The 27,215-nt window shown below is 36.7% G+C and overlaps 2 protein-coding genes and 1 long non-coding RNA gene across 52 annotated transcripts in view; 1 reads left to right on the top strand and 2 right to left on the bottom strand.

The window, feature by feature from the left end:
* LOC127498610 (NACHT, LRR and PYD domains-containing protein 12-like) overlaps positions 1-27,215 on the bottom strand; it is a 362,780-nt gene that overhangs the window by 32,752 nt on the left and 302,813 nt on the right. The gene's annotated exons all lie outside the window — the stretch shown is intronic.
* Positions 1-27,215, top strand: part of LOC127498614 (tetratricopeptide repeat protein 8-like) — a 133,876-nt gene that overhangs the window by 48,433 nt on the left and 58,228 nt on the right. The window lies entirely within an intron of this gene.
* Positions 17,375-19,568, bottom strand: LOC127498622 (uncharacterized). Its single transcript, XR_007925927.1, has 3 exons — positions 19,215-19,568; positions 18,478-18,713; positions 17,375-18,390 (listed from the first exon to the last, which is right to left on the bottom strand). It is a non-coding gene; the product is annotated as an uncharacterized LOC127498622 (long non-coding RNA).

Below are 27,215 nucleotides of genomic sequence, written 5' to 3'. Positions count from 1 at the left end.
AGAATCTGATTATCGGCCGATAACGATCTGCAGTCGATCGATCGGAGCATCCCTAATTTTAAACGATCTTTATTTTAATGAACTGATATCAGTCCATCAATTCAGAGAATCAATCTTTTAGTCTGTGCTGTTTTCAGTTGATGCACTTTTGATAAGAAAATCTCAGCTTTCAAATTCTGTCAAACGTATTAAGAAATTCAAACAATAAATGTGTTTTTGGCGCTCTTTAATGTGGCTGACAGATCGCTGTAGTGTCTCAGTTCAAGCAGCAGTGCGGAGCACGAGTGAACCGGTTATCTTTTCCTCTTTACTACTAGTTATAGCATGAAAGAAACATGGATAATATTAGGATCGCCTCAACTCACTGCAGAGAACATACATTTACCTCAGATAAAACACATTAGCTAAAACACAAAGTCTTTTTATCATGTCTCAGTTTGTAAAAATGAACAGAAACACATTTACAGTAATGCTCTTACAATAGAAGCCTAGCAGGTCAGATAGGTGGAGGGTTAAAAAGCTGAAGTGTGACGCTCATATTTTTTGTTGAACCATTAATTTATATTTTTAAGTAAAAAAATGTTATAAAGTTTTCACAGTGATGATTGTTCTCAGTGTTACTTACCAAGCTGATCTAGTTGCTGTAACCACAGGCAGCAGCTTCTGAAGAACTTCATCTGCTGTATTTACTGCGTCACTATTTGAAAATAAAAAATATGTTAATTATTAATGCTAATAATAACAATTAATACTATGAGTAATATTATAAGTAAATATTACATTAAATACCTTCAATAAACACTGCTTTAAAAAGGACATGTGAAAAAGTTTTATTAGTATCTAACTGAAGAAGTTACTGAACATATTCTGCCAACACAGATTTGTTTTTTCTTTTGTAAGACTGATGCTAGACTGATGCTGGGCTACTCTTTGAGAAAACAAAGGAAATTAATATTTGAACTCTCTTTTGCAAAATTAGCATCCCCATCCGAGACGCAATCACACTGAGTCAATCACACCTCAGCATTGCCTTAATCTACATTTCCTTTCCTTCGTTATCATACAACACTATACATGTTTGGTATCATTTGAAATGACTGGTACAAAGGTCTAAAGGTCAAAAGGTCAAAAGGTTTAAAGAGATGTTGCAGGAGGCTCGGGGCGATTCTGTAATCAGAGTCTAGGACACTCAGCATTGTGCAATTTTCTACTGTCAGGTATGCATCATTTTACTCTTTTTCTGAGTATTTGATGTTTTGTATTGATCATCTTTGAATTGATTACGTAATTGGCATGATACATTTACCTGACTAATAAATTGTTACATTTGGCTTTATTCTGACTTACTCTGAAATTATTGACTTCAGCAGATAACGATGTATCCGTTGTTACCGTAAATCTACGACCAGGGTTCAGTACATACTAGATCTCAGATTGTATGGAGCATGGGGCACATCTGGTGAGATTCTAGATTTCTGACTAACTGCTTGACTTTAACTAATTTGTTATTCAATCGCATTCATTATATGGGGCTAGACAAAGGTGTACTGGTCATAACCTCTGGTCATTGCCTCTGCTTTAATTAAGTTGTTATAGTTATATTATTAACTATATGGGGCCAGATAAATTACTATCGAGGGGCGACATTACCTCATAGTACTGGTCATAACCTCTGATTACTGTCGGAGCTTTAACCAAGTTTTTATATAGGCGATTGTATGGGGCTACATGGGTACCTTTTAACAATAGCAAGCATGGGCAGCATTGTTAAATTGCTTTAGCCGTAACCTCTGCTTATTGATCAGACTGAAGAGTTTTTGATCGTGGGCCCGCATAACAGCTGGTGCGAGGACCCTGTGCGACTCTGAGAACCGAATGAACGAGTACAATAAGAGTAAAGAGTTAAATAGAATAATCAAATGTCTAGATAAATTATCATATAAATAGTCAATAATCAACTGGCATTCCAACCTAAATTTGAGGTCATAATAAAATGGAGGCAGATAGACGTTTAATTGGAATTAAACTACTTTGCCATTAAACTACTTTGCCACACTGAAAAGACCGAACGCGCAAGAAACCTTCCCCGTCCTGTGGGAAACCGCCGTTGGGCCGATTGGACGGGCCTTACACTTTTTCTTGTCAGTGTTGTTGTGGCAGGTCTATTAGTCTGCATTCACACTACAACACTTAGTGACAGATCTATTTTGACATATCAGATTTTTTTTGTCCTGTCCGTTGCTATGGTTATCACTATGTCAACCATCGCAATTTCAGGAGAGACATTTCCGGAAGTTCCGGGAGTCTCCTGCATATTGATATTGGGTGTTTCTCAAACAGTCCAGTCCTTCTGAGGCTTGTAGACTCGAGTCCTCCTCAGCATTAAACACTAGAATGAGACGCTCTAGTAAGTGCGCATGGCTACGTCACACATGTTCCCGCTCCAACAGCACAAAAATACTAATAAAACTTTGTATTAATTTTGTATTAAAAATCTTTTCTTAATGTAATACAGTGAATGACAACCGTCTGTGTCTCCCAGTGGCTTACATTACTGGTGGTTTAGTGTTAGTGATTAATTTACACCAAAACAAAAGATAACATGTATGCCTTCATCACTGAAAACATTATTTTTGTCTTACATTTCATAATGAACTCAGATAAGTGCAGACTCGTTTCCATCAGTTCTTTTCCGTGGATTGGAATGTTTGCAAAGGATTGTGGGTGATTGAAGGACACAAAGGATACACTTGATGCATCCTTCAAAATGAGCTGAATGAAGGACGTGAAACGAAGGCTGCCTTCAAAGGATCCTTCAAACTGAGGCCCCGTTTACACTAGTGCATTTTCGTTTTAAAATGCATACTTTTTGCTACGGTTACGCCTGTCGTTTACACTACACCAGCGTTTTTGAACCTTGAAAACGGAGACTTTCGAAAATGCTGCAGAGCCCGTTTTAGTTTGAAAATACTGGGGTTGCGTTTCAGTGTAAATGTCCAAAAAGGAGACTTTTGAAAATGAGGGCGTGGCTGCCCACGTTCACTCTGCGTATCCTTGACGACCGTGTAAACAATAACATGGAGACTGAACTGCAATCTTTGCTGACATTTTTAGCTCTGCAGTTAAACTCTGCATTTTTGTAAACTGCAGCTACCTACATGTGCAAGAGGCAACTGTTTACATTTGTACACATATGCCCAGTGTGCATGAACACAAATGACCTATTTTGGATTCAAATCAGACACGTTTGTATCCCTGTGCTTTATTACGGTATGGAGGAGTGATTTTTGGGAGTGTTTGTGTGAGAGAGAAATAAAAGAACATAAAAATATGAACTACTAAACTCTGTGTGACATCTGCAGGATTACAGATTTATCAGATTCTTGTTTCTCTTTGTTCATAATGTTTCAGACTGTAATGATTGTACTCTGTGTTACTTACTGATAATTTCTGGCTCCAATTAAGTCTTTCATGTTAAACTCCTGCATTGTCCGCTCTGAGGTCAACAACACAAAAACTAAAGCTGACCACTGAGATGAGGAGAGTTTCACATTACATAATCCTCCAGAGCTCATACGAGGTTGAGCTTCATTCACTAGTGAAAGATCACCCAGTTCATTCAGACAGTGAAACAGATTGATGTATTTTTCTGGAGAGGGATTCTCACTGATCTTCTCTTTGATATAGTGAACTGTTTTCTTATTGTTGTCAGAGCTGTTTCCTGTCCGTGTCTTTAGTTCTTGTAAGAGACTCTGATTAGACTCCACTGACAGACCCAGAAGGAAACGAAGGAAAAGGTCCAGATGCCCATTTTTACTGTCTAAAGCCTCATCCACAGCTCTCTGATGGAGATCAGATAGTGAAGCTTTAGTTGGTTTGGTAATCTGGTCAAACACATTGATGTTCTTGTTTATAAAGGAGAGATGCACATATAGAGCTGCTAGATGTTCCTGAATGCTCAGATGAACAAAGCAGAAGACTTTCCCCTGATACAAGCCCAACTCCTCTCTGAAGATCTGAGTGCACAATCCTGAGTACACTGATGCTTCTGTCACATCAATGCCACACTCTCTCAGGTCTTCCTCATAGAAGATCAGGTTGCCTTTCTCAAGCTGCTGAAATGCCAGTTTCCCCAGTTTGACAATCATGTCTTCATCTTTCACTTTCTTCTCATAGTCCTTCTCATGTTTGATGTTGGTTTGAAGGATCAGGAAGTGTGTGTACATTTGAGTCAGAGTCTTGGGAATCTCTCCTTTCCACGATTTCCTCAACATCTTCTCTAGAACAGTGGCTGAGATCCAGCAGAACACTGGGATGTGACACATAATAAAGAGGCTCCTTGATGACTTCAGGTGTGAGATGATCCTGTCGGACAGACTCTGATCACTGATTCTCTTCCTGAAGTATTCCTGCTTCTGTGGGTCACTGAAGCCTCGTACCTCTGTCACTCGATGGACACACTCAGAGGGGACGAGATCAGCTGCTGCTGGTCTGGAAGTGATCCAGATGAGAGCAGAGGGAAGCAGATTCCCCGCAATGAGGTTCGTCAGCAGCACGTCCACTGAGGCTGATTCAGTCACATCACACAACCTCACATCGCTCTGAAAATCCAGAGACAGACGACACTCATCCAGACCATCAAAGATGAAGGAAACTTTATACTTATCACTGGATATTTCCATTTCTTTTGTTTCAGGGAAAAAGAACTGAAGAAGATCTGAAAGACTGAGTGTTTTGTCCTTCATGAAGTTGATCTCTCTGAAAGGAAGAGGAAATATGAGCTGGACGTCCTGATTCTCTTTCCCTTCAGCCCAGTCCAGGATGAACTTCTGCACAGAGACTGTTTTTCCAATGCCAGCGACTCCCTTTGTCAGCACAGTTCTGATGGGTTTGTCTTGTCCAGGTAAAGGTCTAAAGATGTCACTGCATTTGATCGGTGTGTCCTCTGTTTCTGCTCTCCTGGACTGTGTCTCAATCTGTCTCACCTCATGCTCATTATTGATCTCTCCACTTTCACTCTCTGTGATGTAGAGCTCTGTGTAGATCTCATTCAGGAGTGTTGGGTTTCCCTGCTTTGATATTCCCTCATACAAACACTCAAACTTCTTTCTCAGATTTGATCTCAGTGTGTTTAAGACCTCAGGTTTAGAGTCATAGCTGTAAGATTAAAATACCAGATTATTACACAAGTTTAAGAAGTAAATAGCCATAAATTACAAAATAGATCATTATGTTTGCTGTATTATGAGACACAGAACATCATTAGGTTTCTGAAATGTTTCAATTATTAATCATGTGATTGACTGATGTGTGATGTGCATTGCAGCACCTAAAATTAAGCAACAACAACAAAAAAGTCCTCCATTTTACCTGAAACCAGGATTCATGCTTTCATTAAAGTCTTGTGGTCGAATCACAGGCGTGTTCACAGTTTTGTTTTTAACTGGACTGGATAAAAGATTCAACCTTAAATCAGAATGAAGAGGGTAAAGAATCAGACACACTGATATTGATGTAATTGTGTCATTAACTGAGTAACAGACCAACAGATTTTACAGTGTGTGAATGTTTTAACAATACAATACATCGAGCTTTGCACAAGAACACAATGGAAATCATTAATAGACTGAAACTTACTGAACTCATTACACTGCTGTATATTAATAATGACTATAAGCATATATTTTATAGAAATAATATACCTGGGATCAGGCCGTGTGTTTCCACTCTTAAAATTTAGCGGCTCATCCATAGACCAGTTACTCTTCACAGACACACAGCTGGACTCTGGGTTTGAGCTCTTCTGCTGGACTGAACTGTAACAGAACAGATTCAGTTCAATCCTTTAGATTACTGTGTTCATTCTTTATGACAGGAACCATATTAATACAAACCCGATTCCAAAAAAGTTGGGACACTATACAAATTGTGAATAAAAAAGGAATGCAATGATGTAGAAGTTTCAAATTTCAATATTTTATTCAGAATACAACATAGATGACATATCAAATGTTTAAACTGAGAAAATGTATCATTTTAAGGGAAAAATAAGTTGATTTTAAATTTCATGGCATCAACACATCTCAAAAAAGTTGGGAAAAGGCCATGTTTACCACTGTGTGGCATCCCCTCTTCTTTTTATAACAGTCTGCAAACGTCTGGGGACTGAGGAGACAAGTTGCTCAAGTTTAGGAATAGGAATGTTGTCCCATTCTTGTCTAATACAGGCTTCTAGTTGCTCAACTGTCTTAGGTCTTCTTTGTCGCATCTTCCTCTTTATGATGTGCCAAATGTTTTCTATGGGTGAAAGATCTGGACTGCAGGCTGGCCATTTCAGTACCCGGATCCTTCTTCTACGCAGCCATGATGTTGTAATTGATGCAGTATGTGGTCTGGCATTGTCATGTTGGAAAATGCGAGGTCTTCCCTGAAAGAGACGACATCTGGATGGGAGCATATGTTGTTCTAGAACTTGGATATACCTTTCAGCATTGATGGTGCCTTTCCAGATGTGTAAGCTGCCCATGCCACACGCACTCATGCAACCCCATACCATCAGAGATGCAGGCTTCTGAACTGAGCGCTGATAACAACTTGGGTTGTCCTTGTCCTCTTTAGTCCGGATGACATGGCGTCCCAGTTTTCCAAAAAGAACTTCAAATTTTGATTCGTCTGACCACAGAACAGTTTTCCACTTTGCCACAGTCCACTTTAAATGAGCCTTGGCCCAGAGAAAACGCCTGCGCTTCTGGATCATGTTTAGATATGGCTTCTTTTTTGACCTATAGAGTTTTAGCCGGAAACGGCGAATGGCACGGTGGATTGTGTTCACCGACAATGTTTTCTGGAAGTATTCCTGAGCCCATGTTGTGATTTCCATTACAATAGCATTCCTGTGTGTGATGCAGTGCCGTCTAAGGGCCTGAAGATCACGGGCATCCAGTATGGTTTTCCGGCCTTGACCCTTACGCACAGAGATTGTTCCAGATTCTCTGAATCTTTGGATGATATTATGCACTGTAGATGATGATAACTTCAAACTCTTTGCAATTTTTCTCTGAGAAACTCCTTTCTGATATTGCTCCACTATTTTTCACCGCAGCATTGGGGGAATTGGTGATCCTCTGCCCATCTTGACTTCTGAGAGACACTGCCACTCTGAGAGGCTCTTTTTATACCCAATCATGTTGCCAATTGACCTAATAAGTTGCAAATTGGTCCTCCAGCTGTTCCTTATATGTACATTTAACTTTTCCGGCCTCTTATTGCTACCTGTCCCAACTTTTTTGGAATGTGTAGTTCTCATGAAATCCAAAATGAGCCAATATTTGGCATGACATTTCAAAATGTCTCACTTTCAACATTTGATATGTTATCTATATTCTATTGTGAATAAAATATAAGTTTATGAGATTTGTAAATTATTGCATTCCTTTTTTATTCACAATTTGTACAGTGTCCCAACTTTTTTGGAATCGGGTTTGTATAAACACATTTATCTTTCATCGAAAAACACTTTGAGGAAACTTTATGTTTATCTTTTTCTTTAATATTTCATGTTAATATTAAAACAAACAAAAACAGACAAAATAGGATATACATTTTTTTCTGTAAACTGTTTCTGCGATCAGTGGGTGGAAAAAATCAAAAACTGTGATCTTTTTTTCTGTGATGTAATACAATATTTTACAGTGTTTGTTGAAAGTACCTGCATCCTGGAGAAAAATCTCCATCTCTGGATCCTTGTGAATCACCCATGATGAAGCTGCAGGAGAATCTGATGAGTTTGATCTCCTCCACTGACAAAATCGACACAAAATTAAATGATTTAACAACCTTCATAATTTAGCTGAACATATGTTGAGTGTGGGAGAAAAAGGATCACGTGACTGCGTTAACTCAAGCTCAGTTATACATGTTTACACTGTTAAACTTCTGAAGAATCACAGACATCACGAAACACACAAGAAACACTGAAGTCAAGTTGAAAGAAACACTTTATTAAAGTTTATTCATTTTATTTTAGCAAACAATCATATATACATTCATATTAGTATGAGGAAGTCACCACACATGAACACTCACCTTGATCAAACTTTCACAAGTTACAGGTTCTCAAATCCTCCAGCTTTAACATCATAAAGATACACGGAAATTCCTGCATAAACTTTGATAAACGTTTCTATTAAACACTTTGACGCTCGTGTTCGTATTTTAACAGCTTAAAATGGCGACAGATGAACTCTAACTTACTTTCACTTTCTATTTGTGACGAGAGAGAGAGAGAGAGAGAGAGAGAGAGAGAGAGAGAGAGACTCTGCTCGCACTGCATCCTGGGAGTGACGGAGGCGGAGCTGCACTTCCTCACAGAATGCCCAAAATACCAAGAAATCAGAGACCACTACTACCCCAAAATTAATAAAATATTTCCCTAATTTAACACCTGTAGCCCAACCCAAAAACTCTGTTACATTCTTGGCGAAGAAGCCAAATGTTCCAATATAACTGCAAGATTTGTATCATCTCCTGAGGGACAACCAGAAAGAAACAAACAGCCAATAAACACACCCCCATTAGACCTACACACATGTATATAATGTAGATAATGTTCAAATTCTAAGTTCAGTTGTTACATGATTTCTGTATTAGAATCTTTTTTATTTATTATTTTTTTATAATTATTTATTTTATTATTTTGTTACTACTATTATTTTTCTTTAGTTTATTATTTTCTCTACATAGGCTTTACTCAGATGTTCTGTTGTTCTAAATATTTTTCTATGTTGGTTAAATGCTTTAGCAATACAAAATGTATTTTTTGTCATGCCAATAAAGCTATCTGAATTGAATATAATTGAGAGAGAGAGAGAGAGAGAGAGAGAGAGAGAGAGAGAGCGGGTCAGTATCGATCAACTTCTCTCTCTTTCTCTGAACTCCGAGGAGAGATTAAACAGTCTGATCCAAACACAGATCCAGAAGCTCAGCACCACTGCGCATGCTACTATTCAAACCAGTTTTTATTTATTTATTTATTTTATTGCAGCAAGCAATTTTGTGTCTAAAAAGACGTTTACAATACAATTAAACAATTTTTAAAAATATGGAACATTTTACAACTTAACATAATAAAAATATAAAACATTGACAAAAATAGTTAAATAAAAAAAAGTTAAATAAAAAAAGGTTAACAATGTTTTTTGGTTTATAAAACAACCTGATTAATTGTCGGTTCCATAAATTTCATGTTTTCTGTAAAGCACTTTGAATTGCCTTGTTGTTGAAATGTAGAATGATTACACAATTTATTTACAAGCTATTTACTGAAAAGTAACTGATACACTTTCAGCCTGTTTGGAAACAGAATGACACAAGTGCACCGCAGGTCATGTGACAAGGGAGCGAAAGCGCTTTGGAAAGAAGGAGAAAGCGGAGGATCTCAAAGTGAGTGGGGTATTATTGTCATATTTGCTATTCGATATGTCTGATCATCTAGATGCCGCTTATGTGATGCGATATGTGAACGGCCCCTTAGAACGGCGACTTTTTCTTTGCATATCAGACAGGTAGCGTTTCTATTAAACTCAACGAAAAATTACTGCAATGTCCATCTTTCTTGAAACTGTCTGTGTTCCTCATCCACTTTACTTTTCGGTTCGCATTCGCACTTTGCAGCCAAACAACAAATAAACTACGAAAGCCCCGAACCAGCTCTCATCAAATCTGCCTGCACACTTCTTTTTTTAAAAGAATCATGTCATTCTTTTGAATATGGAATATGGTATGAGACAACTAGAGAATAATAATAATAATAATTTAGCGGGCCGGATTATGTTTTATTTTTGAGATCAGTTGCGGGCCGGGTGGAGGGGGAGTGGGGGCCTTAAATGGCCCGCGGGCCGGCAGTTTGAGACCACTGCCTTAAAGGGTTAGTTCACCCAAAAATAATAATAATGATGTAATTAATTACTCACCCTCATGTCGTTCTACACCCGTAAGACCTTCGTTCATCTTCAGAACTCAAATTAAGATATTTTTGATGAAATCCGATGGCTCAGTGAGGCCTCCATTGACAGCAAGTTAATTTACACTTTCAATGCCCAGAAAGGTATAAAGACATATTTAAAACAGATCATGTGACTACAGTGGTTCAGCCTTAATGTTATGAAGCGACGAGAATACTTTGTGTGGCAAAAAACCAAAATAACAACTTTATTCAACAATTTCCTCTCTTCCTCCTCCTCACGAGAGCACTACGACACATGCGTGTGGTGATGTGAGATACATGTGTCGTCTCATCGTCTGAATTATCCAGACTTTCAAGCTGTGGCATGACAATATCACAATCGATGCAGCACACGCTCTCCTGTTCAGTAGGCATCGCTCAAGTCACTTTAAGCAGTAAAATTCCACTCATAAGATGCAGTATTATACTGTGCAGATCTTCAGTAAACAATGTCAAGATATGAGACTTGGGAAATTAAAATATGAAACTATGGGATATATATTACTTTATAACTTAAGTGGATAAAATTATGTTCATTGTGTGTTATAAATAATCATACTCTTATTTATAACCACAGAGAGTTAAGTATTATTACTGTTGTTATGAATATTCATTACATGCTGCAACATTATAAGGTTGTTTATAAGGCATTATGTGTGCATTATGATGCATTAAGAATATCCTTATAATGCATTATAAACACAGGCTTCATAGAAAGTGTTACTGAAAAATGTATTTGGGTGATTCTCACATCAGTGTGTTGATAGGAGAGCTATAGATGTCATATCAATTATTCTTATTCACTATTATAAATCTGTAGTAGAATTTGATGTCAGAGTTTCAGTATCTGAATATTGTGTTCAGGGGGTAAAAAGAAGAAGAATATGATTTCAGAGGAAACTGACTTTATTGATCTTTAAATTGATTCATTTTTTTCTCATTGTCTCTCTCATCTTATCATCACACAAGGGCAAAGCAGCTGCTAAAGGCAGTAAATTTAATGCCCGATGGGTGGAGAGAGATGGAGAAGGACGTCCACTGCTAAAAAGAAGCAGAAGTGGAGAGACAAGAAAACGTGCTTCAGCTACAGGTAGGCCATATCTTCCAAGATTATTTGTGATTACCCACCACCCAATCTTTCTTAACTCAGTATAACTGTGCCCATTGTATACAGAATTCAGCTTGTAGTTTGTTATAACATACTGTAGAGCTCTATGTGGTTATATTTGGTTTTGTCTCACTTTTGAAACATAGACCACCACACTGCTTTCCAAAATACCGCCCCTATAAACCAATTGATCAAACATGGCTGTCAGGTGTTCAGACACTTAGGTGCGTAACTGTAAACTCAACAATCAGGTGTAAGTAGCCTACGATAAAAAGGCAAAAGGTGAGTTTATGTGTCTTCAATGTTGCAGTAAGAGGGAGAGGGAGAAACATCATTGGCCACAGAGCTATTTTGAATGTCCCGGGACAACGTGGTGGTAACATCACAATATATGTTGCAGTCACGCAGAATGGGGTCCTCCACCAGCATGCCAACTTAGACCCTTACAACACAGCCCACATATTCACATTTTAGACAGACAACATAAAATCGTCACAGCAGAAGACCAAATGGATGCAGAGCAGATGAGATACATTGTCATATGGGACAATGTAAATTTCCACCTTTCTGTAAATATTCCACAGTAAATAATTCCACACATTTTATATGATTAATTTTACAGTGTTTATTCTATAGTTTTTGTGCAGCGGTGGTGCTTTTGAGAGAAAATATTACATTTGTCTCATATCTGTTGCTGTTTGGGTCTGTACTTCTAAATAATCGAACGACACAATTACAATGTTTATTTTAATTTCTGACTGCTACACTGAGGATTTACTCCCTTATTCTTTATCAGGTGACGTCATTTCCAGCACTAGGTCTTCCTCAAGCTTCGGTCTCTTGTGAGTTCGGCTGCAGTATTTCCTAAGCAGCTGAGTAGAAGTTCTTAAAATAAAGAAACGAGGGAGACAATCTTTAGTGTGTGTGTGTCTTCCTAACCTCTTACACCTTCATAAGATGACTTTTTGAATCAAAATTTTTGCACTCTGCTCCAGGTTATGGGATGTACACTTCCTTGTGTTTTTCCTGCTGTTTATAATGTACAGGTCAAATTTGTATCGAAGGGATGTTATTTGTGTGACTTCAGAATCCAGCAACATCCTCACCAAGAAGATTTTTGATGCGTACATGTCAAAAGTGTGGCTTCAAGAGGAAGATCATTGTGATGAGGGAGATGAGACAGCACTGCACCTCTCTCAGAAGGCTGGGAACATCCGGACAATGAAATCAGAAATGTCTCCTGGCAGAAACAGTGGGAAGAAGATAATTTTTATTACCTTCTTGCTGTGATGCTTTTGGGGAAACTATGGAATCGTACCAACCACCGCTACATATCCTGGTTGGTTTCTATAATTAGGGGATACAAAAATCTCCATAAAGCACGTCAGTTTCAGGATTTTTAAATCATTTTCCTTTGTCCTTTGGTGATAAAAAATCATGGATCATCTAGATGATCAGACATATTGAATATCAAATATGACAATAATACCCCACTAACTTTGAGATCCTCATTATGGATTCCTTGTGGCTGGATCTAAATGGTCTGTAGTTCTTCAGTAAAGTCAGCTCAATAACAGCTCGTGACACCCTCCGGTGGCATATACTGTGATCCGAAGCCGCTCCCTCGTTCATTCCTTCAGTTCATTACAGTAGCCTATTTGGAAAGCAGACAGAAACAAAAGTGACAGAGCAGGTGTGTCCCAAATGACACACTACACTATGAAACTAAGCACTCTACCATCGTCTCAAATGAAACAAGTTTTTTAAGTTTTTTATCATTATTACTGAAGAATACAAAACTTTAATTACAACAAAGGCAAAACTAGACATTCACCAGAAATACGTGAAAGCCTTTGAACACATTGAAACTAAACAGAGCATCATAGATTAAGTAAATGCACATTAAATAGATAAAATAAACCAAATAGACAAATTAAATTAAATTAAAGGTGCCCTAGAATTGAAAATTGTATTTACCTTGGCATAGTTGAATAATAAGATTTCTGTAGATGGTAATCACATACCGTGAGCCTAAAATATCATTGTTTCCTCCTTCTTATGTAAATCTCGTTCGTGAAAAAGACCACGTAAAAAAGGGCGAATCCCAACATAACACCGACTGTTACGTAACAGTCGGGATCATTATTATGTACGCCCCTTTGGACCACTGTGTTTTTTGAAAACCAAAGTCACTGCACCCGTTTACCAAGAAATTTTAGAGCACTTCATGCTTCCTTCTGCTGACCAGCTTTTTAAAGATGCTGATTTCATTTTCCAGCAGGATTTGGCACCTGCCCACACTGCCAAAAGCACCAAAAGTTGGTTAAATGACCATGGTTTTGTTGTGCTTGACTGGCCAGCAAACTCACCAGACCTGAACCCCATAGATAATCTATGAGGTATTGTCAAGAGGAAGATGAGAGACACCAAACCCAACAATGCAGATGAGCTGAAGGCCACTGTCAAAGAAACCTGGGCTTCTATACCACCTCAGCAGTGCCACAGACTGATCGCCTCCATGCCACGCCGAATTGAGGCAGTAATAAAAGCAAAAGGAGCCCCTACCAAGTATTGAGTACATATACAGTAAATGAAGGCCAGAAGGCCAACAATTCACTAAAAATGTTTTTTTATTGATATTATGAAGTATTCTGATTTATTGAGATAGTGAATTGGTGGGTTTTTGTTAAATGTGAGCCAAAATCATCACAATTAAAAGAACCAAAGACTTAAAGTACTTCAGTCTGTGTGCACTGAATTTATTTAATACACGATTTCCACAACTTGAGTTGAAATACTGAAATAAATTAACTTTTCCACGACATTCTCATTTATTGAGCTGCACCTGTATATAGCAGATAACCTAAAGCAAATTACAAGTTGAAGAATTCTACAAAAGCATCATCACAGAGAAAATAGCACTAGGGCTTTAATTCATAGTTTATAGGTTAGTCTGAGAATAAAACTAGTATAAACTTGGACAGACATGTACGTGTTTAAAACATCAGTTAAGAGTAGAGGTTTTCTTTATATTTTCCTAAAGCATGTCTGGTAAATAATATAGTGTTGCATTGACAATTTATAAGGTCGTTGCAGAAGAACTGTTTCATTATTCCATGTTTTTGAGGTTTTTGGATAGTTATTAGAAGATCATTTAGGCATTGAAGGAAAGGGAGTGATTAAAAGTCCTGGTAATTGATTTTATTATGTGTTGTGACAGTGCTACAAGGCACTGCACATTCAGACCACAGAAATTAGGAGAGACTATAAAATTATAAAAATGTAGACAAGATAGTGAAGATCCAGTAGCGACTGCAAATTGATATTTGTTCTTTGAATTTTATATTTGTATCTATAAAAAAAGACTTGTATTTTGTTTTTGTTTTTTTACTATTACAGTTTTGATTTTGAAACTTACCTACATTATTTTAGGCTATAGATGAGAGACGAGCGCGAATGGCGAGTTTACCTGAACTTTCTCATGGTGTGCCATTAAAAGTAAAATATCCAAGTGGCTTGATGAGGACTAGGACATTTGTTTTAAGTTATTTTATTTTTTATTTTTTTTAGCATGCCAAATTTTTCTGTCTTTAAATGTGAAATAATCAAAATGTATAGGCACTGTTTGACTTCGTTGGAGAGGTGGAGGATGCTACAGAATGGTTCCATATTCAGGAAGCCTTATCACCACCACTTAGAAATGACCTATGTGGAACCATTTCTGAAAGAAATATCACAGGACCAACCACACTGTTTGTCCAGTGGATTTCTTCCAAAGATGCAGAGGTAGATTTACAAAATGTTATTTTTTCAAAATTTTCTTAGCCTGCCATTTACTGTTTTATATAATTTGTTCAGTTTATGCAGACCATTCCTACACCTAATGGCAATGACAACCATGATAAAGATGATTATAATTCTGGGACTGTCAGCCCATTGGATCAACCTAGCACCTCTAATGAACATCTGACATCGTTCTCCCCTCAATCAGAGCAGGAAAAGACTGTCCAGAAGTATGGATTAAAATGTTATAGTACCAATGTAAACCCAACATTTGATATACTATGTCATCTTTTGTCATTTGCATTCGCATTCATAATCATATTCTTTTCCAGGACCAACCTCCAAACAATACTGAGTCTCCTTTCAGCCAAGATAGATGACGACAGTCCCACTAGTAACCAGATCAATGTTGTAAGGGATTACAAAGGCAATACCCACAACATACTGAGAAGCACTGTTCAGGTTTTTAGTCGGCGACGATTTAACCTCGGAGCAAGACTGGATGTCATTTTTGTTGATGATACAAAAGCAGCAGAGGGGGCTGTGGACGGTGGTGGTCCAAATAGAGAGTACCTCAGATTGCTCCTTAAGGCTGTCCAACAGTCTTGCATATTTGAGGGCCCTGAAAATAGTAAGAGTTTGCGGCTTGACACTGAAGGTAAGCATTTGAACTAAAGGTTTATAGGGTCTGCTTTTTAATTGAATACCAAAAGACATATATTAAGCTCGGTCTTATTTAAAATGGTTTCATAACATTGTCATTGTAGTTCATTAAAATATTTTGGAAATTTTCTTTACAGCTTTGCATAAAGGTCTTTACAGGCAGATATCACAAATGATATCAGTTTGTATAACTCATGGGGGAATGGGGCCACACTTCTTTTCAGAAAGGCTCTTTCTCCAGGTTTGTGGTAAACCCACCCCTCCTGCAACCTTGGATGAAGTAGATGATGAGACCTTCAAAGAAATGCTTTGCAAAGTAAGTATTTTCCTTAAAGTGCAGTGAGATAAATTTGGAAGTTGTGCATGAAGAGTACCCCTGTACCCCTATTAATACTAATATTAATTAATTAAAAGTTAAGCAGCGGGACATGCTGGTACAGTCAGCTGTCGAGTATTATGCTGATGGGAGATGCAATGCTGTACTGCAACAGTATGTAATATCAAAAACTTTGTTTATTGATATTGTTTTTAGACCTAGTTCGTTGTAGATTCTATATGTTTTTTTACAGGTTTGTTGATGGTTTTAACACTCTTGGACTTGTTCAAGAAATGCAGACACACACAGATCTGTTTCACACCATATTTGTTGAAGACAAAAAACCACTGAGATCCCCAGACCTGACATCACTTTTTGAAGTAAACCTGTCAGATCAAGACACCTATAAGAGAGAACTAGAGACCAGGACCTTGTGCTTCTGGAGAGACTGGATCATTGATGTTGAAGGCATTTACAAATCTTCTTTTTATTTATTTATTTATTTGCATATGATTAAAAGTGTGAAATTGCTTTTATAAAGTGGTTCGTCCAACAGGGTTGATGTAAATGACATTTCACACAAATATTGATATTTTACTTGCTTACCTCTTCTCTGTTCCAACAGAAGAGAGCAGGTAGAGATGTCATTGTTTGTTACTAAATTAGATTTTAGACACTATTGCAAATTTTGCATTTGACACTGAACCATTGTATTTCTCAAAACATCACATGGTAGCATGGTTTCTCCTGAATGAATCACATTTTTAACAAGTTACATGGAGAATGATTACACAATTTATTTACAAGCTATTTACTGAAGAGTAACTGATACACTTTCAGCCTGTTTGGAATGGCACAAACAGTGCAGTTGTCAGACTGAATATCTACCTGTGTTACAGATGGAGAATGTTCACCATTGACGTTGGAGAATGTGCTGGAGTTTACTTCAGGGTCTTCAGCCATTCCACCTCATGGCTTTCTGCAGCAGCCCAAAATCGAATTTCTCCATGATGCACCAGAGAAAATATTCCCTGAGGAAAACACTTGCAACATTGTGTTAAAATTGCCTATCCATCACAATTATGAGTCATTCAAAACACACATGAGCAATGGCATACTGTGGGCACCAACATTTGGCACAGCGTAGTTCAACACATTCACATTAAAGGAATTGTTAAACCATAAATGAAACTTAGCCCATAATTTACTCACCCTCTTGCCATCCTAGGTGTACGTCTTCCTTTCCTCAGGCAAACACAATTGGAGTAACATTAAATAAAATCCTAGCAGTTCACAGCTTTGTAATACCATTCAGTGGCATCAGAAAGCTATGAACTGCCAGAATTATATTTAGTACTCCAACTGTGTTTGCCTGAGGAAAGGAAGACGTACACCTAGGATGGCATGAGGGTGAGTAAATTATGGGGTAAATTTCATTTGGGTGGTTTAAATACATCATTGTTTGAAAAAACTATAGTTTTTTTTTTTTTTGACAACATGAAATGTTACAGTTGTTCAGCGGTTTTATTGTTCAGTGACAATGCACTATAGTTCATACTACAGGATTTGTCCATTGCAAAAAAGTATCTTAAAAAAAAAAACTTATGTAAACACTTAATAATTGATGCATAAATGTTTATCTTGCAACCAATTTTAACAGTGGCTATTCTGACATTGTTCATTCCAACTTTAATGAGGGGTTTAAAATGTTCTTTACAGTATGTTAATGCATAAATTAAATGAAATGTTTTTTCAGATGTTACTGTGTCGGTGGTTCCTGATCAACAATACAACTGGCCTGTCTGATAAGCACATATACAATTTCTATGCCTAAAGTATGTAAACCTTTAAAAGAGAAGACTATGATTCACCAAGCATTTGTTTTATAGCAAGAACTGTTTCCATGTAGACAGACAGTGCATCTGAAAAAGGTACATCCGGGTTTGGTAGTGTTACCAACTCTTCTTCAGTCAAGCCACGAGGTAGATCCAACTCAGGAACATGAACACCTTCTGCTTGTTGCCCTTCAAGGTCTTCCCTGACTTCATCATCAATGTCAATCTAAAACAGTTACAATATGAATAAATCATTTAGAAGACTTAATTTAAAACAGTAATTTGAAAAAAACAATCGATCAGTACTTAAGTTTCAATTTTTACTCTTAAATTTTCCATTGTATCAAACAATTAATCAGTGAAGAAATAAATGGGGGAAGAAGAAAAAAAGTAAAGTAATTAACTAAATCACTGCAAAATGACCAGATTTGGGTCATCCCTCTCATGATTTGACCAAAGCTGCAGAGGAGTTCTGTTGCCTGCAGATCTTAGACTGTGACTATTCCAGGCACTCCGAAATTCTTGTAGATTCCTCTGAATTTGTGGCATGTAAGACCAGTGCAATGCAAACAAGTCCACATCCTGGTCTGGATTAAGCCATCCTTCATTTTCCAACTGACGAAAGGTGGTGTAGAAGAGGTCTGTTACTTGGTCAAAGACATCTCTCCACAGCCGCTCAATTCTTTCATAAAAAAACAAAACAAACTTCAACAAAGAAGTTCAGCAAAAGTAAAATCCTATTTATGTGGCTACTAGGTAACAAGCCTACCTCTGGTTGTGCACACTTCTTCCTGTAATGTGTGAATGTCTGTTTGTTTCCCTTGTTTTTATCATGAAGCGGGCAACCATTACATTCCCCCCCCTTGTCAGAACGCACTCTAGAGGGAACACCATATATTTGTACAGCAGACAGGAAGCTTTGCAGCACTGTTTGAGCCTTGTTGTTTGTAGCAGCTTTTAAGTCGGGAATAGCCGTCAGTACCCCCGTGGATAACAATTTTCCATCTGCAAATTAAAGCATTTCAAGTTACTCATTTAAGAATACAACTATGAATACATCATGTATTAAAAAAAATAACATGTCCCTCACAAGCACACAAAAATATATGCAAATGCCTACAACACTGGACATGCTTTGTGTCCAATAGTACAGGAAAGGGTTTTTGGATGGCTTTCCTTCTTAAATGACATATTCACTTCTGTCAATAAAAGCATAATATGAAATAATTACATATAACAAGTAGGTGTTTTCTGCATGTTCTTTGCAGATTTAGGAGTAAAAGACAGGTAAGGAAAATGGTGTATCCTTTCAGATTTATCAAAACATAAGACTATTACACCATAATTGTTAGCTGAGAGCATAAAACAAAAAATATTTAATAAGTAAAATTTGTGACTGATGGGAACTTTATTTTGTAGACGTGTGTAAAGGATTCTAAGATTCCGTGACCCGAGACATTAGTAACATTATTCATTCATTTTCCCAAAGAAATTCTTAATACTAACCGAATAAGTTTATGGTTCCCATCAATGTGCCAGACACTGTTGGGAGCTGGTACACTGTAACGTCGGCGTCGGGACGTCCTAAGGTGTAACCTGCGCAGTTCCATTCCTTCAGGATCTACTCGTCTTAATGATGCTAAAACCCTGTGTTCTGCAACAGATTATAACAATAATATTCATATGTTAGATCTTGCATTTTTTTTTTAAGAAAAACTGCACATTTTGGATGCCTTTTTAAGCAAGTTTTACATAATTTAAAGCAGACTCAAACGAACAAGTGCACGGTTATTTCTTGCATAGTGATGGCTATGTTCAAGTACATCAAAACATATGGCTCACACATTGAGTAAATGTGCTTAATTTGTGCTGGTTTGATTTAAACTTCCCAATAAAGTGAGGGAACAATTTATGAAACAAACAATAGAACCTTGCCCAAAACACAATAGAAATTTTAATGGTTTAATTGGTTATAACAGAAACTATAATGGTGCCTACTGGTATGTGATGGATTTTATAGGTGGGATGTTATCTGGCAGTTGGGGACCAATAAAACACCATTAAATCTTATTGCAATAATGCCCAAAACATACAAAAAGGAATTTTGCAATGGTTTTAATGGAAAAAGCCAATGGTAGGGTGGTATGCTCCGGAATTTCGGCTGAAAATTCTGCTGCAAAGAATAATTTATTTATTATTGTTATAAAAAATATTCTGTCCAATTTTGGTGTTTTTAGTTTTTCTTCAAAGTGCATCCTGAATTTTCAGTACCGGCTCAGAATTATCATTTCAGTGCATCACAAGCCAATGGTTCATAATGGTATTTAAATGGAAACCATTAGAATTTCTGTGATGGTTTCTTGTCTTTTTCAGCAGCGCTGGCATGTGTTCATTTCAAACCCTGGATGAGACATTAGATTATTAAAATGTTAATATTTGCTACATTTCCTACTTTGTACACGAAGTTGCCTGGATCTTAAGTGTCCCAAGATCATCTTGTAGCCAGCATTAGGGTATCTGTGGTGTATTTCCACCAATATTCTGTCCAACTCCTCATTCGTAATGGAGGTGTACAAGTCACGTTTCCTAAAAACAAAGCACGTTTTAATTATAGTAAGGTATTACACACAAGTTTGACATAAAATTATATTAGAATATTTTAACAAATTCCGACTTCCCTGCCCTTTAAAGCAATCACATTAGGGAGTTACTTTCACATAACCAACTTAACTGTAGTTAATATTCAGCCTAATATTTCCACATACTGTACATCAGTGTTTCTCAACCAGGGGTCCATGAACCCCTAGTGGTCCTTGACATAACGTCAGGCGGACCTTATAAAATATCTGAATATGATTTTTGTATATTTTGACATTTGTAAGATAATACATGTATAATATAACTGACTACATGAATATAGGACAAGTCGTAAATTACACTTGATTGCATTTGTTCGTCAAAAAGACATTAATGATACCAATGAGCCAATTTTATTCTGGGGTCCTTGAGGATGCTTCCAAATATGACGGGGGTCCATTACTCAAAAAAGGTTGAGATTCACTGCTGTACATAATACTATCAGTCATGCGATTGACCGCTATAGTTAAACGTGTGCAGGCCGCTCAAGGCATGGTAGCCGATTCTTTCCAAAAACATTTTAGGATTGACCTGCCTATCCATAATAAAACATTTTCTTTTACATACCTTAAACCATTATGTGCAAGTTTTCGTCGGACTGTCCTTAGCGACACACCAGTACATCTTGCTGTCTCTTCTGCTGGTACATCCAACGACTGGTGTTGTTCAAGAATGCTTGGAAGTACAACCATAGCGTGAGGGCTGCGGCATTCCGAGGGACTGAGTCGTTGAAAGACCTCATCAAACTTAACCCAAATCCTTCCTTTTATTGTACAACCACAATTATCCGCTGCGTTTGCAACGTCTTCCCTCAACTGTAAAACTCTTGTACATATAAAATGATAAACATTTTTTAAATTTATTGTTTTATTAAACTACATTCAAAAACAGGAATTAAATAAACAACTTTAAATATGTCTATTAATTTGCCCATATAAAAAGTGATTCATTTATATACATTTTTATGTTTGAATTATTAAATTAATTAATTGATTCTTCGTTTTATTTTTAAGTGGCACTCCTGGTCCTCCATAACGGTCCGTGTCCTGGTTAAAATTGCTTATTTCTCTGGATTTAAACATTCTTGGAAACATCTGGGATAATGTAAGTACACAAGTCAACAAAATATATAACACTGTTCTAGTGGTTTTTGGATATCATATTTTAATCCAATAATCCCACATATTGTGCCTATGATTCAACGCTTTAATGAATGCTACCACCATTTATTATTTAAAAAAAGACATACTAAATACATTAATACAAATGTAATACAAGTATAACTATAATACAACTATTGTTTGTATTTTCAAAAGTGAGATTGAACTGTTTTTTTCTCTCTCTCTCCATAATCATGAAAAATTAATCTTTCATTTGTCTTTGTCTCCCTCTGCTGGTAAAACACAAACACAAATATATTCAGGCTCTATATTTTCTCTGTAACAAAACTCCAACCTTTTTGAATTTATACAGTGCATTTATACAAATAAAATTGTTAATCAATGAATGAGAAACTGTACTTTGCTGCTCTGAAATAAAAGGTGCTTCACTGCCACCTCCTCAGGTCTGTCAGAGGATCGTTGAAATCTAAATGAAGTCTTAATTTATAACAGTGAAGTCACTGTATCTTCAGTCTGTTGATTCTGTCGACTGTGAGTCTCTGTAGTGGATCCTTATTCACCATCAGATGATCATGAGGAGATCAGACTGTCATGTGCTAAAATAAAACACAAACAGTCACATATGCAGTATGAAACATTACGCCTGTCACATCTTTTCCTAAGAAAACTTAGCACTAACTAGATAAGATATATCAATTCATTCTCACACATGATAATATAGCTTCTATCTGATGCTCAAAGTCACTTTACAAAATGTTATTTCTTTTTTACATCACAGACCCAAACTGTTTTAACAGAGGTGTGTAGACTCTTTATAACCACTGTACATGATTGTAAGTTATACTGTATTTTTCAACATGTCCTCTGATGTACATTCAGGATTTGTTTTGCTGTAACTTGTATTAAAGTGAAGAAATGTTTGCTAAACTTGTACTCTGTGCTGTGATTGGCTGAAGCAGATAAAGTGATTTTATGTTTTAAAAGCTGTTACAATTATGACAATATGACAATGTTTTCGGTGTGTTTATAATGTAATACTTTTTTTCATAATGTAAAAAAAGCTCAAGATTTCATTACATTTTGAGAAAATTGTTACATTATGAACATTTTATTACAATAATAATATAATACTTATTACATTATGTGCAGTTATTACATTATGAGTTGCTACAAACCCAAACCTCAGATTATCACACACACAGACACAGTTAAAGGGTAAAAGCTGGAAATAACATTAATATTATTTTCACAATCAGTCACAACACTATGAGCAGAATTAAACTCAATTTAACACAGTTTAAAGTTCAGAGACCTACAGAAACTGAAGCTGAATTTAAGACTCATTATCTGATGATCTCAGACACAATATTCACACACATGTGCTGTTACTGAACCTGGTACAGTTTCCTTTTATTTCTAGTGAGTAAAACAGCCATTTAAACTTTATATGAAAATATGATGATGAAAATTGTTAAAACCTATTGTTACCATAGTTTCTCCAGTTTATAATGTGGATCATCCTTCAGATCAGAGAGCAGCTTCACTCCCGAGTCTCCTAGTTTATTCACAGACAGATACAGTTTTCTCAGGTGTGAGGGGTTTGATCTCAGAGCTGAAGCCAGAGCAGCACAACCTTCATCTGTGACACCACAATCCCACAACCTGTAGAGAACAATGACACACTCTTCACTCTCTCAGATCAGATCAACAGAGACTTCATTATTAAAAAGAAACCAAAACAAAAGCACAAATCCCCATGTTTGATATGAGTTTTACTACGTGTGTGTGTGTGCGTGTGTGTGTGTGTGTGTGTGTGTGTGTGTGTGTTTGAGTGAGAGGGAAAGCTAATATAAAAACTGATATAAGAAATTATGTTAACAAATTATCACATTAAATAATATGGAAAGATGATCATAGAAAAAAGATGGATGTGATGGTCATTAAGGATGAATTCATGTTCTTCTATTCATGTTTTTTTTTTTTTTTCAATTTCTAACACACTTTTCTCCAATCTGTATCACATTTTCAAAACTCTAAACACAATTAGCACAACATCCGTCTGTTGTGACCTTACCATAATTCATGTCGTTTTCACACAAAATGCAGTCAATTAACACGTTTCTAAAAGGCTTAAATTTCTTTCTGATCTTATTTACAAATGCTTAAACACAGCATGTCAGAAATGAAGACCCAATGTTACAATCTTTAAATATAGTATAAAACCTACTTCTGTACCAACAGCAGCTCAAAAGTATTGAAAAAATCTAGAAAACAAATACTGAAACAATTGATAAGCATTTATAATTAGCAGATATTGAGAAATATTGAGAAATAGCAGATTCTAATCTCAGTTGGAGGAATAGTCAGATGTTGAAGCTCTTTCATTACATGGACATACAGTAAAATAGACACAGACTCATTGTTCAGTGTGGATGAAGAACAACACAGAGGAGCAGAGAGAGAAAAAAAATGTCTTTATTTTGTATGGACTGTTCTGTGGATTTTGACCCTCGCCTGCCTGGATTATGTTTATTGGATTACCCCATTAAAGCTGCACTTGGATCTTACCTTCTTGTCTCTGTGCTTATGTGACGAGAGGACTCATTTGACCAGTGGCTGCCCTGAGCAATTCTGTTACTTTCTTCTTCTTTATTTCTACTGTACATTCTATAAAGTAAAGACTCGTTCACTTTTAGATAGTCTGTTGGGATGTTTCCAAGAATGCACACATTCAACACTCAACCAAAAATGTAGAATGGCTTACATGTAAGAGCTCTACTGTTACTGCAGTAAAAGGAAACTGAATTATAAAAACAATGGATTTCATATAGATAGAAAACTAGTGCTGGTGTTTGACAGAACGACTCTTTTGAATCAGGTTTGCTGTGTTTTGATAGAGTTAGTGTGTGTAGAAAAAGGTTTTTAGTGTTTTGAAATGTAGAGTTTGTATTGGACCGAAAATTTGAACAGTATTTCCTCCTAGAGCTTTAAAGCTACAACCACCAAACTCGGCTCAGACCTTCAGACTGTTCTGACTTAGTGTGCTATATCTTTTCAGACTGATCCAACTTACGGTTTTCCTAAAAATGCTGTTCAAAACTCGGAAAAACTCCCATAGACTTACATTGAAAATCTGAATATTCCATCAACCTCCAACTGTCAAATTCAAATCTAAACACTCTGAAGCCCATTAGACTCAATGAAGCTGCCATTCTGTGTACTATTTATAAGCCATTCAAATTGATTCAAACTCATTAACTAACTATCTGACTAACTAACGAACTATCTATCTATCTATGGGGGGGATTGGGGTGTTTTATTTATAAAATGTTGTTTTATTTATAAGAAATTCAAATAAAATACTTTGGCATAATTTCACAACTTAACAAGCAGACAGAATAACACAAGACGCGTCACTCGTATTGTTTTGAATGGGAGAAAGTGCAATGCGCAATATGTCCCCATGACGAGACAAAATGTTCTACTGTAACCGACGCCTCGTTTTATTTTGGATCTTTGAAATATGCGTAGTATTTTAAGCGTTTGTCACATGTCGTGCATGTAAAAGTAGGAAATATGAATGTGAAGTGAATGTGGTCTCGTTTCAAATGCATTGATCAATATGCTTGCGTCGACTTCACTGTAGCCTATGTGTGCTGGTTCCTTTCCGTGTTCTGACCGGTGTCCGAGTCTCAATCAAACACAAACCCATTCATTCAAATGATTAATAATGGGAAATAACAAGCGCTTCCATTTCAGAGTTATCAGATCTGCTGAAGATGTTGCTGTTCATGTTTGCCAGCGCAGGACATTTTACAAATCCAGACCAGACGATGTTCTACGGCCATGTCCAGAATACAGAGTAGCCTATCCATGTCACACAGTAGCCTACAGTTAGGGTGATATTACTTAACCCGTGATATAAGATTTTGGCCATATCCAAATCATCCCAGTATCAACGTCAATAGGCTAGTTCTTGTATTTCGGGCACACCACAAGGTGTCACTGTGGCCTCAACGCTTCGCTCTCGCCTACTCTGAGCTCGATTGTCTGAGGTAAACCACGCCCTCCTCATTACCCTACGGACAAAGAAATGTAAAAATATATAAATGTAAAACTAAAGAAATGTAGAAATAAAGAAATGTAGAAATGAATAAATGTGGAAATAAATACATAAATGTGGATATAAATAAAAATCAAAATGAATAAATGTATAAATAAAATAAAAAATGTGGAAAAATATATATATATATACATAAGGAAATAAATGTATAAATAATTACTTATTTTTGTTTTTTGCTTTTCTTTGTATATTTATTTATATATTTATTTTTGCTTTTTTTTTTTTCTTTTTTTTTTTTTACATTTCTTTGTATATTTATTCATTTATTTTTAATTTTGGCAGACTTGGGATTCCATAGTATTTCACCCTCCATAAATCTCAACGTCTTCACAAAGCAAAGCTAAGTTTCATTTTTAAGCTCTTTCAGTGCTTCCCACATTTTGTGGATGGGAAAACATAGATTGTGATACCTGATGTGATTCAATTTCAAAAGGCTATAATTTCACGTATGCTCCGCATGTTTCAGAGTCAAATGTGGCGCTGTTGCGTGTTCTACCTGCTCACGCAGCGCTTATTCTAGTGGTTCACAATCAATGTACTAAATGCATACTATAGTGCACGTTTATGCTAATCGATTGCTTATGCTGATATGACTAATGTTGTACATTATTGACAAAAGTTTACTTTATGGTATTGTAAAATATTGTAAATGGTTGTAAGAACATATCTACCTCATCTAAACTTGAATGAGCAGCCCTCAATAGTAAGCATACACATTACAAAATAAGTGTGCGAGCGTAAGGGACGCTCAGAGGGTTCAGTTGTTAGGCACTAGGGATGTGCATCTCCACAACTGAGGCCGAGGCGATACATTTAAGATACATGTGAAGCAGCTACCGATGCGATGCGATACGATTCAGATAGATGAGCATTTATGGTTAAAATGTGTCAAATTGTAAAAAATTTTTAGAAAATGACTGAAGGTTTCTCTAGATAAGACCCTTATTCCACGTCTGGGATTACGTAAAACGCTTTGAAGCTGCACTGAAACTGTAATTTTGACCTTCAACGTTTGGAGGCCATTGAAGTCCACTATATGGAGGTGCCGCACGTGATTAAGTTAGCCGTTACGCTTTCTCCAATGGTAAGAGATACAGACCCTCTCATCTCCCTATAATATACAATCTCTGGCGTCACAGCGTTTTCACTCGCGTTGCATTTCGGGAAGGCGTCGCCATATTAGAAGGATACGCTATCCGTTGCCATGGTTACTTTGACAGTGAGACCGAGAGAGATAGCGTGATATTTGTTTGCATTTTTGCGATACGCCGCAGTTTCTTGGAAAGAAATGGAGAAGGAGAAGGTGAAAGGAAAGGGGCTCTATCAGGAGAGACTAAATAACACCGCCGAGCAGCGTCATTTAGAGAAAATGCTTGACATTAACAGCATCGAGCCGTACGACCTGCCAGCTACAGAATTTAATTTTCATATTGTTCATACTGTTGAAAAATGTTTTATAATATAAATTGACATTGCCAAAAAAAAAATATTCTAAACAATTCAAGTTTGTTCTGTCGGGTTACTTTTGAGACATTTGATGAAACTGAAATTCTCAATTTTAAATGAAAATGTAATTTAATATTTTTTTGCAAAGATAAAGGACAAAATATGTTTGCAGTTACATAT

Source organism: Ctenopharyngodon idella, chromosome 17 (genome assembly GCF_019924925.1).
Source record: "Ctenopharyngodon idella isolate HZGC_01 chromosome 17, HZGC01, whole genome shotgun sequence".
NCBI classification, from domain to species: Eukaryota; Metazoa; Chordata; class Actinopteri; order Cypriniformes; family Xenocyprididae; genus Ctenopharyngodon; species Ctenopharyngodon idella.
The sequence above is the reverse complement of the archived record's forward strand: the minus strand, read 5'-3'. Positions and strand labels throughout refer to the sequence as shown.